Source organism: Parasteatoda tepidariorum, chromosome 5 (assembly GCF_982258835.1).
Source record: "Parasteatoda tepidariorum strain Cologne lab strain chromosome 5, Ptep-v5.0, whole genome shotgun sequence".
NCBI lineage: Eukaryota > Metazoa > Arthropoda > Arachnida > Araneae > Theridiidae > Parasteatoda > Parasteatoda tepidariorum.
Window position 1 is genome coordinate 108,918,413 of NC_141759.1, and position 19,356 is coordinate 108,937,768.

Consider the following 19,356-nt stretch of genomic DNA (forward strand, 5'->3'; position numbering starts at 1 on the left):
AAGAAAATGTGTCCCTTCGTTCGAGTCCCGTAGTGGACTGATCGTTAAGACACGGTTCTTTGCAGATCACCGAAATCACGTATCACTGGGTGCGGGTGGGTGATCACTCGTATCAGTCTGCGTAGGGAGCGAGGGTGTGCGGTATGGGTCCTCGTTAAACTGTTCCACCGTAAAGTGCTCGACTTCGCGTGCAGGTCGTTGGGCTACCAAAGAGGGGGTGCCACCCCCTCTGCAGAGGATCAAAACGGTGATGGCATGTCATCTTCAGGAATGTTTCCCAGGCCGTCGCCAATAGCCCATTGAGCAGCTCTAGTATGACGTAAGTAAACTACAACAACAATCTTCCATCTCCTCTCGATGCAACGCAAACGCGGGTTAGTTTTACTAGAAGAGGAGTTTATTCTTATGCTTGAACCAAGAATTTCCCAGATTTCTAATCTAAATTAAAAGGACAAAACTTATCGATGCTTCTCCGATGGTTTTTCAACGCCGGTGATAAATTCATAGTGAACAAAAACATTTCATAAATACTTAATGATTAGAGAGAAAAAGTCAAGTTGATTTTGAATATTTCTTTCGGAGTTCATGAAATCGGATATTTACTTTACATTTAATTAACTTAGTTAACAAAATCACTGATTTCTTTTGTTTCGTTTTTGTTGAGTGGGTCTTATTAATGTCATTTTTTAAAAAAAGACAACTGTGTGTAATGCAATATTTTATCGATTTTCGTTTATCAATCATGTTTCGAAAAATGATGTAATTTTATTTAGTTTTTTGTTAGGTTATAGCTTGATGTAAAGTCTCTACTAAGCCTTAAATATCGATAAAAAGGGAATTTCAAAATATGTTTCGAAATAGGAAGTTTTGCTTAAGAATCATTAACTAAATTTAAAAACGTGTAAAAATATTTATGACGATAGTATCGAAGAAAGAAACTCACTTTCTAAATTATTACAAAATTTCAACTGAATGGGAAGGAAAATTCTCCACCTTAGACTTAAATAAGTAAAAGACGAAGAAATCGTCAATTTATGTTATAAGAGTATTTTCTTCAAATTACTTTTTTTCAATGAGAACTTTCAATTTCTAAATTGTTGAAAAAATATTGTTTTTTGTTGTCATAAAAATTAAAATCCTGTAGTAGAGAAGATTTCCCTTCTAAAAAGATGGCCGACAGAAGATTCTTAACGGTGTCCTTATATGGGTCGATTCAAATATCGTCTGTAAGTTTTTTAATCTGGATACAGCTCGAAATGAGAAAATCGATATAGCTATTTAAAAAAACGACTTCTTATTTTAAAAAATAATCATTTTTACATTTGCATAAATCACTCTTTTATTAAAACATTATTTTCTTTAAAAAGTCAACAGTTGTTTTTACAATGGCCTAGCAAAAAAAATTTATGGTTTTCCATTGATCAACCAACATAGTCTTGATTTTAACCATCAATAATTCCATGATGGACCATTATATTTTATGATGGTAACCAACATAAGCAACCATCTCCCCAATGTAGGAATTCGGATTGATTTATGATGGTGAAACATAAGAATAGCTACTTGTTTCGATGGTTTGTGCATGATAAACCATCAAAATTTACCACCATAGTGTCTTAGAAATCAAATAAATGTTGGAACGATCATGAACCGCCTTCACCCCATAGTAGGAATTTGGACTGATTATGAGGGACCAACATAATAAAACAAACAAATTGTTTTGATGGTTAATTCCTGTGAACAAACAAGAATTCCCTTTTATACATCATGGAAATGCATTGTTGGAATCTCCAGTGTGCTACTCCCCATGAATAATTAGAGGGAGAACATAAATATCTGACCATTATATTTAAGTACCATAGACATTATACTTGAATATGTTCAAGTATTATTATAAGAGGGTTTTATTAGGTGTTTTGTAAGCATCTTCATGTTTACGAAAGTACATTTAAAAAAATTATTTGAAAAAAAGAAATAACTAAAGCTCTATACATGCAGGTGAGCCCAACATGTTTTTAAACCTACTTTTAAGAATATTATTGGGTACACCACCTACAATTCCATAGAGAGAAACGCGAAGATTATGAGGTAGAAAAAAAATAATATGACTTATTCTCAAAGGAAAAAAAAAAACTACTGCTGTTTTGGAGGAGGAGGGAGGGGGGGAATATCCATCTCGAGAAGTTAGCCTTCTTAAAACCGAAACTTCTCCGCTTAGCTGGAGAGCATGCCACGGGCCAACTCCACTGATTACGGAAAAAAACAAAAGATAAAAAATAAAAATATAGGTCCAAAATTACATTTCCAACTGCCTGCAGCGCACATCGCGATTTGTTATCTTGCAAAATACATCATCGAGAGGACTATAAATCAAACAGTAGCTGCAAGCAACTCTCTCTCTCTTCTAGCATCAACTGTTTTGGATGATAACTTTTTTTTCCCCCTTCAAACATTGAATGTCGTAACCAAATGTAGCACTAGAAGGTACTTTTTTTTCCCTCTTCCGTCATAGAAAACGACACGAGAGATAAGAAGGTCACAAAACACTCGAGACAACAAAAGAGATTTTTGCAGATACTTCTAAAACAAGAACTGAAAAAAAAAAACGCCCCGCATGGTGTTTAGGATTTAATGTAGGACCCTATAAAGTTGGGGGCACAATTAAATCATTCTAAGTGACTGGAATCGCTTGATTCAATTCGAATGAATGCATGAATCAGCTGATTCGTAACACAAGTCGAATAACTTATTTACAGATTACTCTTGTCTTTAGAAAGAGCTTGTTTATTATAATGACCTATTTTATTTTATAACCGTCGTTGAACAGCCGACCCAATTTTCGGGTTTAGGACTACTAATGTTCAACTCCGAAGCCTTGTCATATTAAACCCAATCCAGAAGACAAGGATGCTCCTGGATCAAGTATTGGGTGAAATTTGCCCGCGGATGACTTTTTGATGGAACTAACCCTTATTTGCGTTATATAGAGAGAAAACCATTAAAATCTCCAACAGTTAGTATGACGGCAAAGGGACTTCAACCCATGATCCGTGTACAACTGAGGATATTTCACGTCGATACTGTGATCGGTGCAAGCCGGATGTGGATTTGTAACCAGCAACCATCGCTGGGATTCGAACCTGGTTCACCTCATTGGAACGCGAGCGCTCTATCCCCTGAACCATCGCTGCTTTATAATGATCGATTTTAAATTATTTGATAACTGTGCGACTACTAATGTTCAACTCCGTGGCCTTGTAATTTTAAACCAACCCAGAAGACGAGGAAACCCCTGGATCAGTGCCCCCAGAGGTGACTCCATAGATTAAACATGTATTAGTCCATATTTACTACACGGGGTGTCCACGGCCGGCAGGGATCGAACACGCGACCTCTTGGACGTGGGCTCAGTGCCCTACCAACCAGGCTATAATGATCGATTATAACATGTGGTTTCATATACCAAAAAAATGATACTGTGCTCATCATTTCTCTGAAAACATTTTTAGCGTGAAAACTTTTATACCGCCCCTAATAATGGTAATCTGAAATCAATATCAAAGCATCCATGAAATCGTTATAAAATCAATGCTTAAAATGATCTTTTTCTTTCTCTTTTCTCAAGTTTTGAGAGCAAAAATCTCATTGTTCTCTTTAATAGAACAAAGTTACAGATTACACTTAAAGGTTAAAAAAAAAACGTGAAACAGGAATGAGTGAAAACTGTCCATAAATTAAGAAAGAATCATACAATAATCATCGCTTTTTCAATAGGGCAAATCTATCTTCAAATAGATGCCCCCACCTCCACTCAAAAAAGTGCTCGATATTTCAAAAGGAACTTACAGCGAAGAAAAACATTTTCAGGAACTTTTGAAACAAGTTGAATTTTACTAATCAAAAAAAAATTTTAAAAGTCCTCTGTAAATTAAAAAATTATATCTAATGCATAGTTAAAGTATCAAATGTAGATTCGTTAAGAAGAAAATATAAATATAGTAATCAATTCAACTTTTAGGACTCTTGAAGAGTTTAACTTTGAAAGAGTTTAACTTTGAAAAACAAATTTTCCGGATATTATGCTCTATAAAAATATGCTTTAAGGTCTTTATTTTATAACCGTCGTTGAACAGGCACCCAAGTTTGGGTTTACGACTATTAATGTTCAATTCCGTAGCCTTGTCATTTTGAACCCAATCTAGAAGAGAAGGAAACTCTTGGATCAGTACTCCCAGAGGTATTGATTTGTTATGGGAACATGGGGGACTTTGTGACCTGACAGATTTAACGTGCATCAGTCACCATTTACTACGCTGAGAGCCGGCGGGGATCTAACCCAAGATCACTTGGACATGGTCCCAGTGCCCTACTAAACAGGCTATCCCTGCCCCGGGGTCATTATTTGAAATATTTTAAAATATTTTTTAAATCCTTTTTACAAAGTAGAAAATGATTCAGTTGGAAATATATAGTATGATCTAGCATGACGCTCAATAGGTGTTGGTGGCTAATGAATAGTGAAAGAAAGTGAATTAGGCTGATTTGGAATAGAGGTATTATTTGACAGTAAAGAGCCGTATTAAGACAATATTTAATATGAGATAAAATTTGGGGGTGGAGTGAAGAAAATATGTGAACGAATGACTTAAGCCAGTGTTTCCCAAAGTGTGGTACGCGTACCCCCAGAGGTACGGGAACAGTTTAGCGGGGGTACGCGTTCTTATGCGAAATATCTTGCAACAAACAAAAATTTCAAAAAATTTTATTTACAAACAAAGCTAGCCAGGAAAATTTACGATTACGTATTTTTCTATTGGCTATTTTTTGCAGAGTTAACAGTTAATAATTAGGGGTATCAACAGCCAGTTGTGATTTATAACTTTTGGGCAATTTTTTTACAGTAAAAAATATATTCATTTTGTATTAGTGGTACACAGCGTTACGAAAAATTTAGAAAGGGTACACAAAAGTCATAAGCTTGGGAGACACTGACTTAAGCCATTATAAAAATAGAAGTAACTAGTTTAATTTTTCCTCATAATCCTTCCAAAATCAAAATATTTGATGGTTTTCCATTGATGGACCAACATAATCTTGATGATAACCATCAATAATTCCATCATGAATCATTATATTTTTTGATGGTAAACAACATAAGTAATCATCATCCAAATGCAGGAATTCGAACAGAAGTATGATGGTTCAACATAAGAATAGCAACACTTGTTTTGATGGTTTGTTCATGTTGAACCATCAGAAACTTCCACCACAATTTCTTAGAATTCAAATGTTGGAACGATCGTGAACAACCATCATTCCAATGTAGATATTCGGACTGATTCATGATGGTCTAACATAAAAAGACCAAATTGTGTTGATGGCATATTCCTGAGAACCAACAAGAATTAATATTAAACCATCGTGGAAATGTAGAGTTGGAACCACCACGGATTATTCATTCATGGCAATCAAACTTTTCTTGATGGTTAACCATCATCAACTTTCATCGTGGAAAGATGGAAGTTTATGGCCATGTCAAAAACCATGAACGCATGATGAAAAATGTTGTATGATGGTAACCATCAAATGATGTTAGACCATCATGAATTGCACTGAAACCAAAATAAACCGTCAAAATGTTTTGATCAAGGATTTTAACTAGGTTTTACACACTACTAATACTACAATGTTTTTGCTTTTGAATCATGTCAAAAACCATGAACGCATGATGAAAAATGTTGTACGATGGTAACCATCAAATGATGTTGGGTCATCATGAATCGCACTGAAACCAAAATAAACCATTGAAATGTTTTGATCAAGGATTTTAACTTGGTTTTACACACTACTAATACTACAATGTTTTTGCTTTTGCATCATGTCAAAAACCATGAACGCATGATGAAAAATGTTGTATGATGGTAACCATCAAATGATGTTAGACCATCATGAATCGCACTGAAACAAAAATAAACCGTCAAAATGTTTTGATCAAGGATTTTAACTTGGTTTTACACACTACTAATACTACAATGTTTTTGCTTTTGCATCATGTCAAAAACCATGAACGCATGATGAAAAATGTTGGATGATGGTAACCATCAAATGATGTTAGACCATCATGAATCGCACTGAAACAAAAATAAACCGTCAAAATGTTTTGATCAAGGATTTTAACTTGGTTTTACACACTACTAATACTACAATGTTTTTGCTTTTGCATCATGTCAAAAACCATGAACGCATGATGAAAAATGTTGGATGATGGTAACCATCAAATGATGTTAGACCATCATGAATCGCACTGAAACAAAAATAAACCGTCAAAATGTTTTGATCAAGGATTTTAACTTGGTTTTACACACTACTAATACTACAATGTTTTTGCTTTTGCATCATGTCAAAAACCATGAACGCATGATGAAAAATGTTGTATGATGGTAACCATCAATTGATGTTGGGTCATCATGAATCGCACTGAAACCAAAATAAACCATCGAAATGTTTTGATCAAGGATTTTAACTTGGTTTTACACACTACTAATACTACAACGTTTTTGCTTTTGCATCTTTATCTAAATCTCTCGTGAGTTATTTTGAGTTATACCACAAGTGAAATGAATTTTGATATTTAAAATGGTTATTAAAAACTTGTGAAACTACTATTCAGACTAGGTGTTCTGTTTGCAACTCTCAACATATTATTGCCAAACGGAATGTATCATTTATAGAACTGAACGATACTACAAATTTGTATCGTTTCTTGACCGCCTTTTTATCGACAGAAAGAAATATTTCAAAGACCATTATTTAAACTCAAGTTTCCTCATGGGTTGAACCATTTTCCGGCAAATAAATAAACTAACAAAATTTAATAGATGAAAATAATATATATATGTATAATCTAACATCCAACTGGAGTAAAAAGGTGACATTATTTTTTTAGTGTTGTTAGAATCTTAAGCGATAAACGTAATGAGCCTCATTTTCGTATTAAGCTTCGATCAATACCGAAAATTATTCCCCTGTTGAACTCCTTATGTTTATCGTTTTAATTCTGTAAAAAATAAGAATATTTTTTTTCTCCTTTTTTACCTTCTTTAAATACGTAATATTTATAATTTATCTTTTACTTATAATCTTTCAAAATTTTAATTATTTATTTATTTATTTTAGTTGCTATCATCACCAATAATTCTCCTCACTCTTTGAAAATAATGTTTTTCGTTTTAGATTTTTATTTTATTTTATAACCGTTGTTGAACAGCCGTCCCAATTTTTGGATTTACGACTACTAATGATCAACTCCGTAGTCTTGTAATTTTGAACCAATCCAGTAGACAAATAAGCTCCTGAATCAGTACCCCCAGAAGTATTGATTTGTTATGGGAACATGGAGGACTTCGAGACTCGACAGATTTAACTCGCATCAGTCACCACTTACTACACTCTTCGGGCGGCGGGGATCGAACCCACGACCTCGACATCGGCCCAATGCTCTACCAACCAGGCTATCCCGGCCTCGTTTTAGGTTTTTTTTTCTTTGTTTTTCATAACCGTCGTTGAACAGCCGAGCCAATTTTGGGTTTACAACTTCTAATATTCAACTCCGTAGCCTTGTAATTTTGAACCAATCCAGAAGACAAGGAAACTCCTGTATCAATACCCCCAGAGGTATAGATTCGTTATGGGAACATGGAGGACTTTGAGACACGACAGATTTAACGTGCATCTTCTGCCGGCGGGGATCAGACAAAAATAAAGTTCTCTTCTCCTCTTTAGCCCTCTGAAAAATATTTCTTTCAGTTTAGTATATAGTAGCTGCCCTACTACTATCAAAATGAAATCCAGCAACTCCAGAAATTATAAGGGTCGAATGTAGTTTTTATTTTATCATAAGCAATCATCATACCTTTCCCAACTCTTTTTTTTTTTTTTAAAGCTTTTTCCTGGTGATAATTCAATTGATATTAAAAGCTGGTGTTTCATTAAAATTTAGTAAAACACATTTTTAGAAAGAGAGCCCCTCTATATTTAAATGTAACGGTAGTCAAAAACATTTTAAATCGCATTTATTCAAATAAGATTGTATTAATTTTGCTCCCACCATTAAGTACAAAAATAAGAGTATGCAAAATTTTTATGCGCAACCTTAACTAACGCGAATTTTCAGACAGAGTTTTGTTCTTTGTTACGCAACACATAAGGAGAATTAATGCTAAACTTCCTTTGTGGGAGTCTAGGTAGCAAAAGATTACGGGACAAAACACGTTTCTACGTTATGGGCGGCCATCATTCCGGAGGAGTCTATTGTGCCCTCTTTTTACCCCCCCCCCTCCCTCTCTTCTGCCCCACAAAGTGTTGGAATACATATTGGTCATAAAGTCCCCTCTTCTTTTCTTTTTCAAACGACGCCTTTCAAAGAAAGAGAACGCTCTCTCTCAGATTGTAGAAGAAAGGGGCAACATATGGTGACGCCCATAGAGAAGAGTTATCTTCTTCGAGGCGACTATAGAAGAACCCCCATCCTTAAAATACAGCAGTTCAGATCATTTTTTGGTGTACATTCTACACTCTTTAATACGACCTGGGCAAAAAAGTCCTGTTAGAACGTCCGCACTATAATCTTATAGAGAAATTTAGTCATTTGATTTAACAGTTTCAAAGTAATTTTTCGAACTATTATTTCATATGAATACAGCAGTTCAGATCTTTTTTTGGTGTGCACAGTCGGACCTCTATTTAACGAAGTCGCTAAATCCCGATAATAAGTTCGAAGCATGGAAAATTCGTTCAATAAAAAATCACCTTTTGAAATACTTAAACAGGTTTTAATTTCATAAACACTAGACATAATTTAAATAGAAATTGATACACCGTTATCTTGTAAACTAGTATCTACTATTTATTTTATAAAACCTAACCTTAAAAGAAATCTGCATGGAAAGAAAGAATAGAGCAAAACATTATCCGATGCATGCTACATACATTTTCAACCAAAAAAAAAATAGTTGTACTCATTATAAAGGTATTTTTAAATATGCATTACCCTATACGTTCTTAAGTTTAATAGCTGCTGATAAAATTCGTTCATTTCGTCTGAGAATTTCGTTTGAAATGCAAACGAAAAGGGATTTTACTACTTTCTGTAAAAATGGCTCCGAAAATCAATTCAAGGTGATTTTCCCCATAAAATACGTTAACAAGTTTGAAATATTTTGGGAAATAGGGAAAGTGGATCTCAAAGAAAAGTTCGTTAAATAGAAAATTCACTTCGCTATTTGGAAGTTATTTCACGAAGAAATTTCTAAAATGTTCTTTGTTATTCGAAAAAATTAGCAAAATAGAGAAATTCTCAAAACAGAAGTTCGTTGAATAGAAGTCCGACTGCATATACAGGGTGTTTTATAAAGTCCCAGACCCCTTTTGATGTTTAATAACTCATAAAATAATAAAGATAGATTAAAATTAATAACATAAATGGTTAGATAGACTCAAAAAGTTTCATGACCCCTGTCAATGAACTTCCACGTGTGCCCCCTTCGTCGCACGGAGAATATCAAGTCGATAGTCAATTTCACGCCAGGTAGCGGCAAGCATGTGGGCATCCACAGAGGCAATTGCGGTTGTAATTCTGGCTTTTAGGTCATCAATGTTCGACACGATCCTCCTGTAAACATTGTCCTTTATAAATACCCAAAGAAAAAAGTCCAGCGGCGTTATATCAGGTGATCTGGGTGGCCAAGGAATTGGACCTCCTCTCCCAATCCATCTTCCTGGAAAATGGTTATTCAAAGAACTACGAACGATGATACCCCAATGAGGTGGTGCACCATCTTGTTGCAAAAAGACATGTGGCTGAAGCTCTTCTAGTTGTGGAAATACGAAGTTTTCCAACATGTCTAAGTATACGACTGGTGAGATACGACTGTTACGTCTTCTCTGCAAAATGACTCGGTCATGCATTAGTCCACACCACACATTAACCTTTTGGGAATCCCTTTGTGTCTCACGGTATTGAAACTTTTTTAGTCTATCTAACCATTTGTGTTATTAATTTTAATCTATCTTTATTATTTTATGAGTTATTAAACATCAAAATGGGTCCGGGACTTTATAAACACCCTGTATATTCTACACACTTTAGTACAACCCAGGCATAAAGACCCGTTGGAATGTCCGCGCTGTCCTTCAAATAGAGAAATTTAGTCATTTGTTTTAATGGTTTCAAACCATTATTTTATTTGATGTTAACACACAATAAATGTAAAACACCTTTGAGTGAAACAGTAGTAGTAACCTGTGTAATTGTCTCTTCAAAGGACTAAACAGCCGTCACATTTTTCTAGTTTGAAAATTGTATTCACTCTTTCTGTGATAACCCTTTGTTAACTATGCAATATTATTTTAAAGAAAGGGAGAAAAAAATAAATTTGCTCAACTTTTTTGTCCGTTATCTAATTTTTATTAAAATGAAGCATTGCTTTCTTTAGAGGTTATACTCGCAGTATTTTTGGGCATTCACAATAGAACGACCAGACCACGAGAGTCGTTATATCGAGAGTCAACTGTATATAAAGAAAGAGAAAAAAGCTAGCGTTAAATGAACCCGATTGAGCTAATTTTAATTTCCGCTATACATCATTTCAAAACACAACTCATATAAATTTTAATTAGTCTTCAAAATAACGCTTCCCTTATAAATGAGTGCATTCAATTCTTTAAATCTAAATTTTTCTATCATACATTTATTTTTATTAATGCATAATCTAACAAAATTTCAAGCCACATCTGCAAACAGCTGAATTTATCATTTAAGCTACGAAAGATTTATGCAAATAAGAAAACAATATGAATGGCTGATTTTTCCATGACGCTAATGACGTCGTTCACTACGTTCTGAAAATTTGACAACTTTATCACACTTTAAGGATTGGGAATTCACGTTTTCAATTAGAAAAGTATTTAATTTTGCAATAAGATTTTTCTTAACTTATATACTATTTCCACGAAACATTCTTTATTAAGCATGTTTTGAAAAAGAAAAAATTATGATTTTCTCATTTATTGAATTAGAGCACTTTAAAAAAAACTTTTTCAGCATAAAATGTTTAGTTTAGAAAGGAAACAAAACACTTTTCACCGTTTTCTATATGTTTGAATTAGATAAGGATGTTATTAAAATCTAACGAATCATTATGGAGGTCAACAGCAAAGATTAACTTTTTAAAAACCAGTTTATACAGTCACTGTCGAAATTATTAAACGCACTGTATGATTCTTTGTAAAATCTTAATTATCAGGTGATAGTCTACGACAGGGGTGGCGAACCTTTATACACCAACGTGCAATTTTCTCTAAAAAATTACTTAATGAGGTCATAGACGTGCCGTCAAATAATTTTGACTTCGTGATTATTGGGAAAATAATACTAGAAACTATCAACTCAAAACTCTTTATTTACATTGAAAAAAAATAATACATTTTGCAATGTTTCAATTATACAAGTAATTCAACTTAAAGTAACATCAATGTGACTTTTGTTGTTGCAGATTAGATGACCAATAACTTATATTAGGTTCTAAGATGTTAGTTTAAGCAGGACTGTTGATTTTTTTTTTGCTAGTTATTTATTGTTAGCTTGTTTTTTACGGTTATTAATTGTTTTTTAGCATTAATTTTTTTTATTAGTAATTGTTTTATATTTTGTTTGTTTTTTGTGAATTTTAATTTAATTGTTTCATAGCGTAATAAAATTTGTGTAATAACAATTGTGATCGGTGGAGTGCCCAAAATATTGTGTCGCGTGCCATTGGTTCGCCATCCCTGCTCTGCAACTTTAGTGTTTTTATACGCTAAAACCGGTTAAATTTATTTATTGGGTATTAATTGGGGTTAACATTGTAATGCAATAGGTTAAAAGCAAATACAAATGGGAAGTATGTAAAAAATATCCGCTGCAAAAATCCATTACATTTATGTTCAACTATAAGAGTATTGCCTATAAACTCGTGCAAAACATGCAATTATTAAAACACAGCAGAGTGTCTCATAATTGGGTCTCATTATCTAATAATTGGGTCTCAATATAGTACCGGATGTAATAAATATTCTACATTTATATATTATATCGTCTCATGTTTCCGATTGTCAAATTTATATTATATATAGTCTAATTTCATCAATTTATACATGAACATAAACACTAGACAAACCGGATTCAGTCGCATTGAAAACAATAAAGCTGTATAGTATCATCTGATAATGAAGATTTTATATAGAATCTTATAGGGAGTGTAATAATTTGGTGCTGGAGTGTATAAGAAACTGACTGGCTTCCTTATCGTATCAGTCTCATTTAAATCAATCAAAGATTTCAAAGCGTGTATCATTCATTTTATAAATTTGTTTCCACTGACTGACTTGCATCGATCACTCTCAGAGATGAAACCCAAATAAATCAAAAAAGAGAGAGAGGGTGATGAGAAGATTAGTTTGATTGTTCCGGAAAACGGAGTCCTGATTTGCCCCCCTGTCTTTTTATCCCAGCGTTGGAACAACTGGATAGAGAGGACCCCGCTATTCTGTCGGAGAAAGAAGAAAAAAAAAGGAGGGGGAGGGGGAGACTTGTCCTCATTTAGCTCCTAATCTACTTGTGGTTGACTTCCCCCTTCGTTTCGAAGTTGAAAAATTCTGCCAACCTTCGCCAAAAAATGTCGGAAATAAAACACAACGAAAGGAGAAGAATAAACGGAAATGTATAATGAAGAAAAGTGACCAAATAAATAAAAAGAAAAAGGAAAGTAGCTGAGTCAGTGCTGAATTTCATATTTTCGGGACTACTCGTGGAGTGGAGGGGGTGGGTTGGGAGGTTGAGTTATCTGCATTTAACATCAAACGCAGGACACGTTTCGAGAATTGAATAGTCTCATTAATCAATACATATGTGAGGATAGACAGAAAATCCTCTACAATAAACGAGAACTGAAAACTAATACATTTTTATTTATTTATTTTACAATACAGATCGTATTACAATCGTATTTACAAAGTTTTTTTTTTTTAAAATCTTATTTTCGGTTTTTGAGTGGGACAAAAGTAGGCTTTAATCGCTTTCCTTATCTTTTTTTTTTTGTTGAAAAAAAATGCAAAAAATCAACATACTTTTTTTATTTCATTAATAAATACAAGGAACTAAAAAAAAAAAAACTTAATACACAAGTTTTAAGTAGAAATTTAATTTTTCTTTTTTACCGTCAGTTTACATTTAACTACCAAACATTTAATTTACCATCCCGAGTTATTTCGGGCAAATGAAAAAAGTTAAATCTGAGTCTTTATATGATAGTTCTTAAAACAAGGTGCAATTCAATTTGATACTTTTCAAATGTCAGTGAAGGAATACGCCATTTATTTTAATTGATATGAAAATTCAGCAACCATCGTATCTACAATCGCGCAAAACACGTGTGCAGTCCAACATCAAAACTACCAAATAATACTTTGCAAATTTCCAATCACAGCAGATTAACAGCACACAGCTTCCGACCGAATAAAAACGTTATAAAACAAAAGGTACTGACACATTCTGTTAAGCCCGAGTTATCTCGGGATAATAAATATTTTTAATATATACATACCCGAGTTATCTCGGGATAATAAATATTTGTAACATATACGTACCCGAGTTATCTCGGGATAATAAATATTTGTAACATATACGTACCCGAGTTATCTCGGGATAATAAATATTTGTAATATATACGTACCCGAGTTCACTCGGGATAATAAATATTTGTAATATATACATACCCGAGTTATCTCGGGATAATAAATATTTGTAACATATACATACCCGAATTATCTCAGGATAATAAATATTTGTAATATATACATACCCGAGTTATCTCGGGATAATAAATATTTGTAACATATACATACCCGAGTTATCTCGGGATAATAAATATTTGTAACATTACGTACCCGAGTTATCTCGGGATAATAAATATTTGTAACATATACGTACCCGAGTTATCTCGGGATAATAAATATTTGTAACATATACGTACCCGAGTTATCTCGGGATAATAAATATTTGTAACATATATGTACCCGAGTTATCTCGGGATAATAAATATTTGTAATATATACGTACCCGAGTTAACTCGGGATAATCAGGGAAGCGCTTAAAGAGTTTTATTGCTTTCGATGTATGATTACACCAGTATCGAGAAAAATACGTCCTTTTTAAGGAGCATTTTATAAACTTGATTTTTCTGTGAATAGGCATGGGAGCCTTTATTATAAATTATTTAGAGAGTATTTGTTTGATAAGGTGCATTACAATGGAAACAAAACATTCATTTTATACTTTTTTTTATAACCGTTATGGAACACAAGACGAAATCTTGGGTTGACGACTGCTAATGTTCAACTCCGTAGCCTTGTCATTTTGAACCCAATCCAGAAGACAAGGGAACTCCTGGATCAAGTATCGGGTGAGGGGACTCTAACCCCTGATCCGTCTACCACTGAGGATATTTTACATCAGCACTGGGGTCGGTGCGAGCCGGGTGCGGAATTCGTATCGACTAGCTATCGCTGAGATTCGGACTCTATTCACCTCGTTGGAAGGCGAACGCTCTATCACCTGAGCCAATACGGCTTAAGCAAAATATCTAGGTTCAATTCATCTAACTAAACCGACATTTGAATTTATGGAATGATTTAATTTGAGCTTAAGAAAAGAAAGAAAAAAAAAAGTCTGCATGACAATCATAAAAGTTATTTGAATGAAATAAATATGATTCTGAATTTAAGATGCGTAAAAAAAGCAGCCCAAAATTTTACATCCTTTAGGGCTCCATTTATTTGTGCTTATATCTCACAATCACAGGGACATTCGTAATCGGATATATTCATTTACCGTCATGTGGGGCTACTTTGTGCAGGATTTCGCAGTTTTTGAACTTTCACATGTAAAAAAACTATGTTAATTCAAACTCTAGTAAAATTTATCGATATTATATTCATAACTGGACTCAGACGAGTGAATTTGATCAATATTGACATTATTTGTGTGTAATATTTACAAATAATAAGTCAAAACATACCTTGCACAAAGTAGCCCCCAAGTGGGCTTTGTGCAGGGATAGGAATTCAGTTTAATAATCCTGTTTTTAGTAAAATATTGATATAAAATTGTTAAAAAAGTTAATTGTTGACATTTTTAATAACATAAACATCAAGATATGTAAAGATATTAGTTTGAAAATAATTTTCAGAGTTTCTTAAAAAGAATGTTTATTTCAAAACATCTGAGTTTAAACAAAAGGAAACCATATACATTTTTGAACATTGAAATGGATGAAATTTTAAAAATAATAATTATTAAATATTCATTAACATTTATAATATTGATACATTTGAATATAACATGCTTGAATGAACATGACAGAACTTGCTCTTCCGTTTCTGTAAAAATCACCTGATGTCCTATAAAATATATTTTAATGTGTTAAATCGTTTGATTAATTCATTAGAAAAATATTTGTAGAAGAAAAATAATAGTTTACCAGCACGTTTCACGTGTTTCTTGTGAATTTTATTAGAGATAGTATTTCTGTGGATTTTATACTTCCGAGAAGCTTCTGCAATCGACATACCACCAGCAACTGCTTGCAAACATTGTTGCAGCTTTTCTAAAGTGTAATCACGGTAGTTTCTCGTTCCAGTATCTTTTTTATAACGTCTGAAAATTTTTCTGTCGAAAAAAAAAAAACGAATGAAACTTTGCACAAAGTAGCCCCACAGTGCATTTTTTTTTTTCATTTTCCGTTTATTGAAGTTATACTTCTTATGCGACTTCCAACAAGGTTGCGTTAAACGCTTAACGCTACATTTTTATTGGCCGGGAAATCACGTGGTAGGATCCAGTTTTCCCTCATTCATTTCCATATTGCTTTGGTTCTCACTAGCATAAAAATAATAAAAGTCAAAAAAATATTGTTTTTCTATAAATATTTCTTTTAGTTTGTTTTGATACACATATAATTTAATAGGGTAATATTTTTTATTTTCAAACTTAGTGGATAACATTTGTAAAAAAATGAGTGAAAACAATCCCACGGTCAATGCGACGGATTTAAGGTTATGTCAAGGTACGTCTCTTGTGAATATCAATTGATTGTTTCTCTTCTGAAATTACATTATGACGCATTCACATACATTATTAATACAAATACATTTTCCAGGGCGAGACGATGAGGCAACCACAAGCACTTCCACTGTTTCAAGAAGTTCACGAGGGAAAAATGCACAATATTACCGTTATTACAGAACACGGAAGCGAGCGGAGCTGGAAAAAGAGTCGTTGAATAGAACTAGCGATCCTTCTACGACTGCTGATTCTTCTACAATTAACGTCGCAGGTTACGAAGTTCAACTTCTTCCGCGCGGAGGGACTCCACGCACTATTTTTTTTGTTATTAATTTTCAAAATTTTTTAACGCTGACATGATATAATTGTTTATTAATATATAAATAAAACATTTTGCACTTACTACAATTGTTTTATCAACGTCTTTGTATTTCACAGCAAAAGTTTCCACGCACACTTTTCGACGTCCGACGTTCTCGGAAAGTTGTTGACATTGGATAAACAAAACACACTCTGAGATTGTTTTAAAATTCCAAAAAAATATTTGTAGTAATAGAGGAGACTTCTATCTTCAAATTCCACGCATTTTTAACGCGAAAAAAATTTAATACTGAATAGCAGCACTTGAAAAGTGCCAAATTCAAATTTGCACAAAGTAGCCCCACATGACGGTACCCTAAATTTTTGCGAATATCATTAGACATTAAAAATAGGTTCTACCAAGAGTTTTATTTTATTTAAAGCTTTTAATTATGTTAAAATCTTTTAAAGGAAACAAATTCCTTAAATTATCAAATATAATATGAAATTTGAACTCATCAAAAATAGAGACTATTTTTGCTGTAATCGTGTAACATGATGACGAGATTGCATCGTTTCGTTGTCAAATTTTCCTTTTTTTTTAAGTTTAACTAAATCAAAAACTAATAAGAATAAATTTTAAAAAGTGTTTTACTATACAATTCGTACATGATTTGAGAACAATATTAGTACGCTTATTATATGGTGAAGCAATAAAAAGATATATTTAAAAAAAATAGAGTTTCAATTCAAAGTATGGCTATTTGTAAAGTGAAGTGGACAGAAAAATGTTGCAAACGTCAGCGAAAAAAGGGGAGAGAAACCATCCAACAGCTGATAAGCGCTCCCAAAAAGAATCCGCCAAAGAGATTTCTTTCTTTTTTTTTATTAATCTGTTAGGAGGCAACTTCATCGGTCTGGCTTCCTTCTTACGTTACCTTATTGTAAGAGAAGATCATTTTTTACCTGACAACGATCAGGTTTCAACACCACACACAATATAGTCACTCATAAAGATAACACACTTATTCCATTAACATACATATATATATATATATATATATATATATATATATATATATATATATATATATATATATATATATATATATATATATATATATATATATATATATAAAGCTAAAATAATGACAAGAGAGGGAAATTATTAAAAATATTATTCAAAAGTATTTAAAAAATATAATTTTTGATTATCTAAAAAAAAAAAAATATTAAAAATCCGGAAAGCAAAACAAAGAAAAGATATTATCTCTTCATCAGCCCACACGATTATATCCGCAAAAAGGAGGGCTTTCTGATATTGCATTAATATAGCCAAAGCAAAATATATCAATACAATAGTGTGAGGAGCACTCAAAAAATTTTTTAACGAAATTAGAACACATTAAGTAAAAATATATGCACGAAAAAACAAACAAATATATCAAACAAAAAACAGAAAATAAAATGTAATGTAAATGTTTTCTCCTTTAAAGATAATGTTATTTATAATCTTCATTATCTTATTAACAACTTTTCTTTTACTAATTTCCACTTTAAAATTCGCTGTTCCGATTGGGTGAAAGCCAAAATTAGTAAAATTAAACCGTTTTTTTCTTCTTTTTTTTTTTAAAAAAAAAAAAAAAAAAAAAAAACATTATTTTTGATACCTTTAAATTGCATAATATATTCAACAATTTAAAGGATCTGCTCCCATTAAAAGATTTTAACGCAATTAAGAGATACAAATATAATAAAACTCTTGGTAAAACTATTTTAGTTATAATGATATTAGCAAAAATTTCCCCTATTCTATAAGAAAAATTAAAAGAAAAAAAAAAAAAATAGTGCGTGGAGTCCCTCCGCGCGGAAGAAGTTAAACTTCGTAACCTGCGACGCTAATTGTAGAAGAATCAGCAGTCGTAGAAGGATCACTAGTTCTATTCAACGACTCTTTTTCCAGCTCCGCTCGCTTCCGTGTTCTGTAATAATGGTAATATTGTGCATTTTTCCCTCGTGAACTTCTTGAAACAGTGGAAGTGCCTGTGGTTGCCTCATCGTCTCGCCATGGAAAATGTATTTGTTGTTGTTGTCCATTTACGTCGCACTAGAGCTGCACAATGGGCTATTGGCGACGGTCTGGTAAACATCCTTGAGGATGATCCGAAGACATGCCATCACAATTTTGATCCTCTGCAGAGGGGATGACACCCCTGTTCCGGTAGCCCGACGACCTGCGCGCGAAGTCGAGCACTTTACGGTAGAACAGTTTAACGAGGACCCATACCGCACACCCTCGGTCCCTACGCAGACTGATCCAAGTGGTCACCCACCCGCACACTGACCGCTGCCAGTGATGCTTGACTTCGGTGATCTGCTGGGAACCGTGTCTTAACGATCAGTCCACTGCGGAACGAAAATGTATTTGTATTAATAATGTATGTGAATGCGTCTTAATGTAATTTCAGAAGAGAAAACCTAACAATCAGTTGATATTCACAAGAGACGTACCTTGACATAATCTTAAATCCGTCGCATTGTCCGTGGGATTGTTTTCTCTCATTTTTTTACAATTGTTATCCACTAAATTTGAAAATAAAAATACTATCCTGTTAAATATGAGTGTATCAAATCAAACTAAAAAAAATATTTATGGAAAAACAATACTTTTATGACTTTTATTATTTTTATGCTAGTGAGAACCAAAACAATATGGAAATGAATGAGGGAAAACTGTATCCTACCACGTGATTTCCCGGCCAATAAAAATGTAGCGTTAAACGTTTAACGCAACCTTGTTGGAAGTCGTATAAGAAGTATAACTTAAAAAAAAAAAAAAAAAAAAAAAACTACGTTAATAATTGAACAACAATAAGCATTCTTATACAGAAAAGAAT

The 19,356-nt window shown here is 33.1% G+C and overlaps 1 long non-coding RNA gene across 1 annotated transcript; it reads right to left on the reverse strand.

Moving 5' to 3' along the window:
• Positions 1-15,286: 15,286 nt before the first annotated feature.
• On the reverse strand, positions 15,287-15,738 carry LOC147809972 (uncharacterized). The gene is made up of 2 exons (XR_015433975.1): positions 15,576-15,738; positions 15,287-15,495 (listed from the first exon to the last, which is right to left on the reverse strand). It is a non-coding gene; the product is annotated as an uncharacterized LOC147809972 (long non-coding RNA).
• Between the last annotated feature and the right edge of the window lie 3,618 nt (positions 15,739-19,356).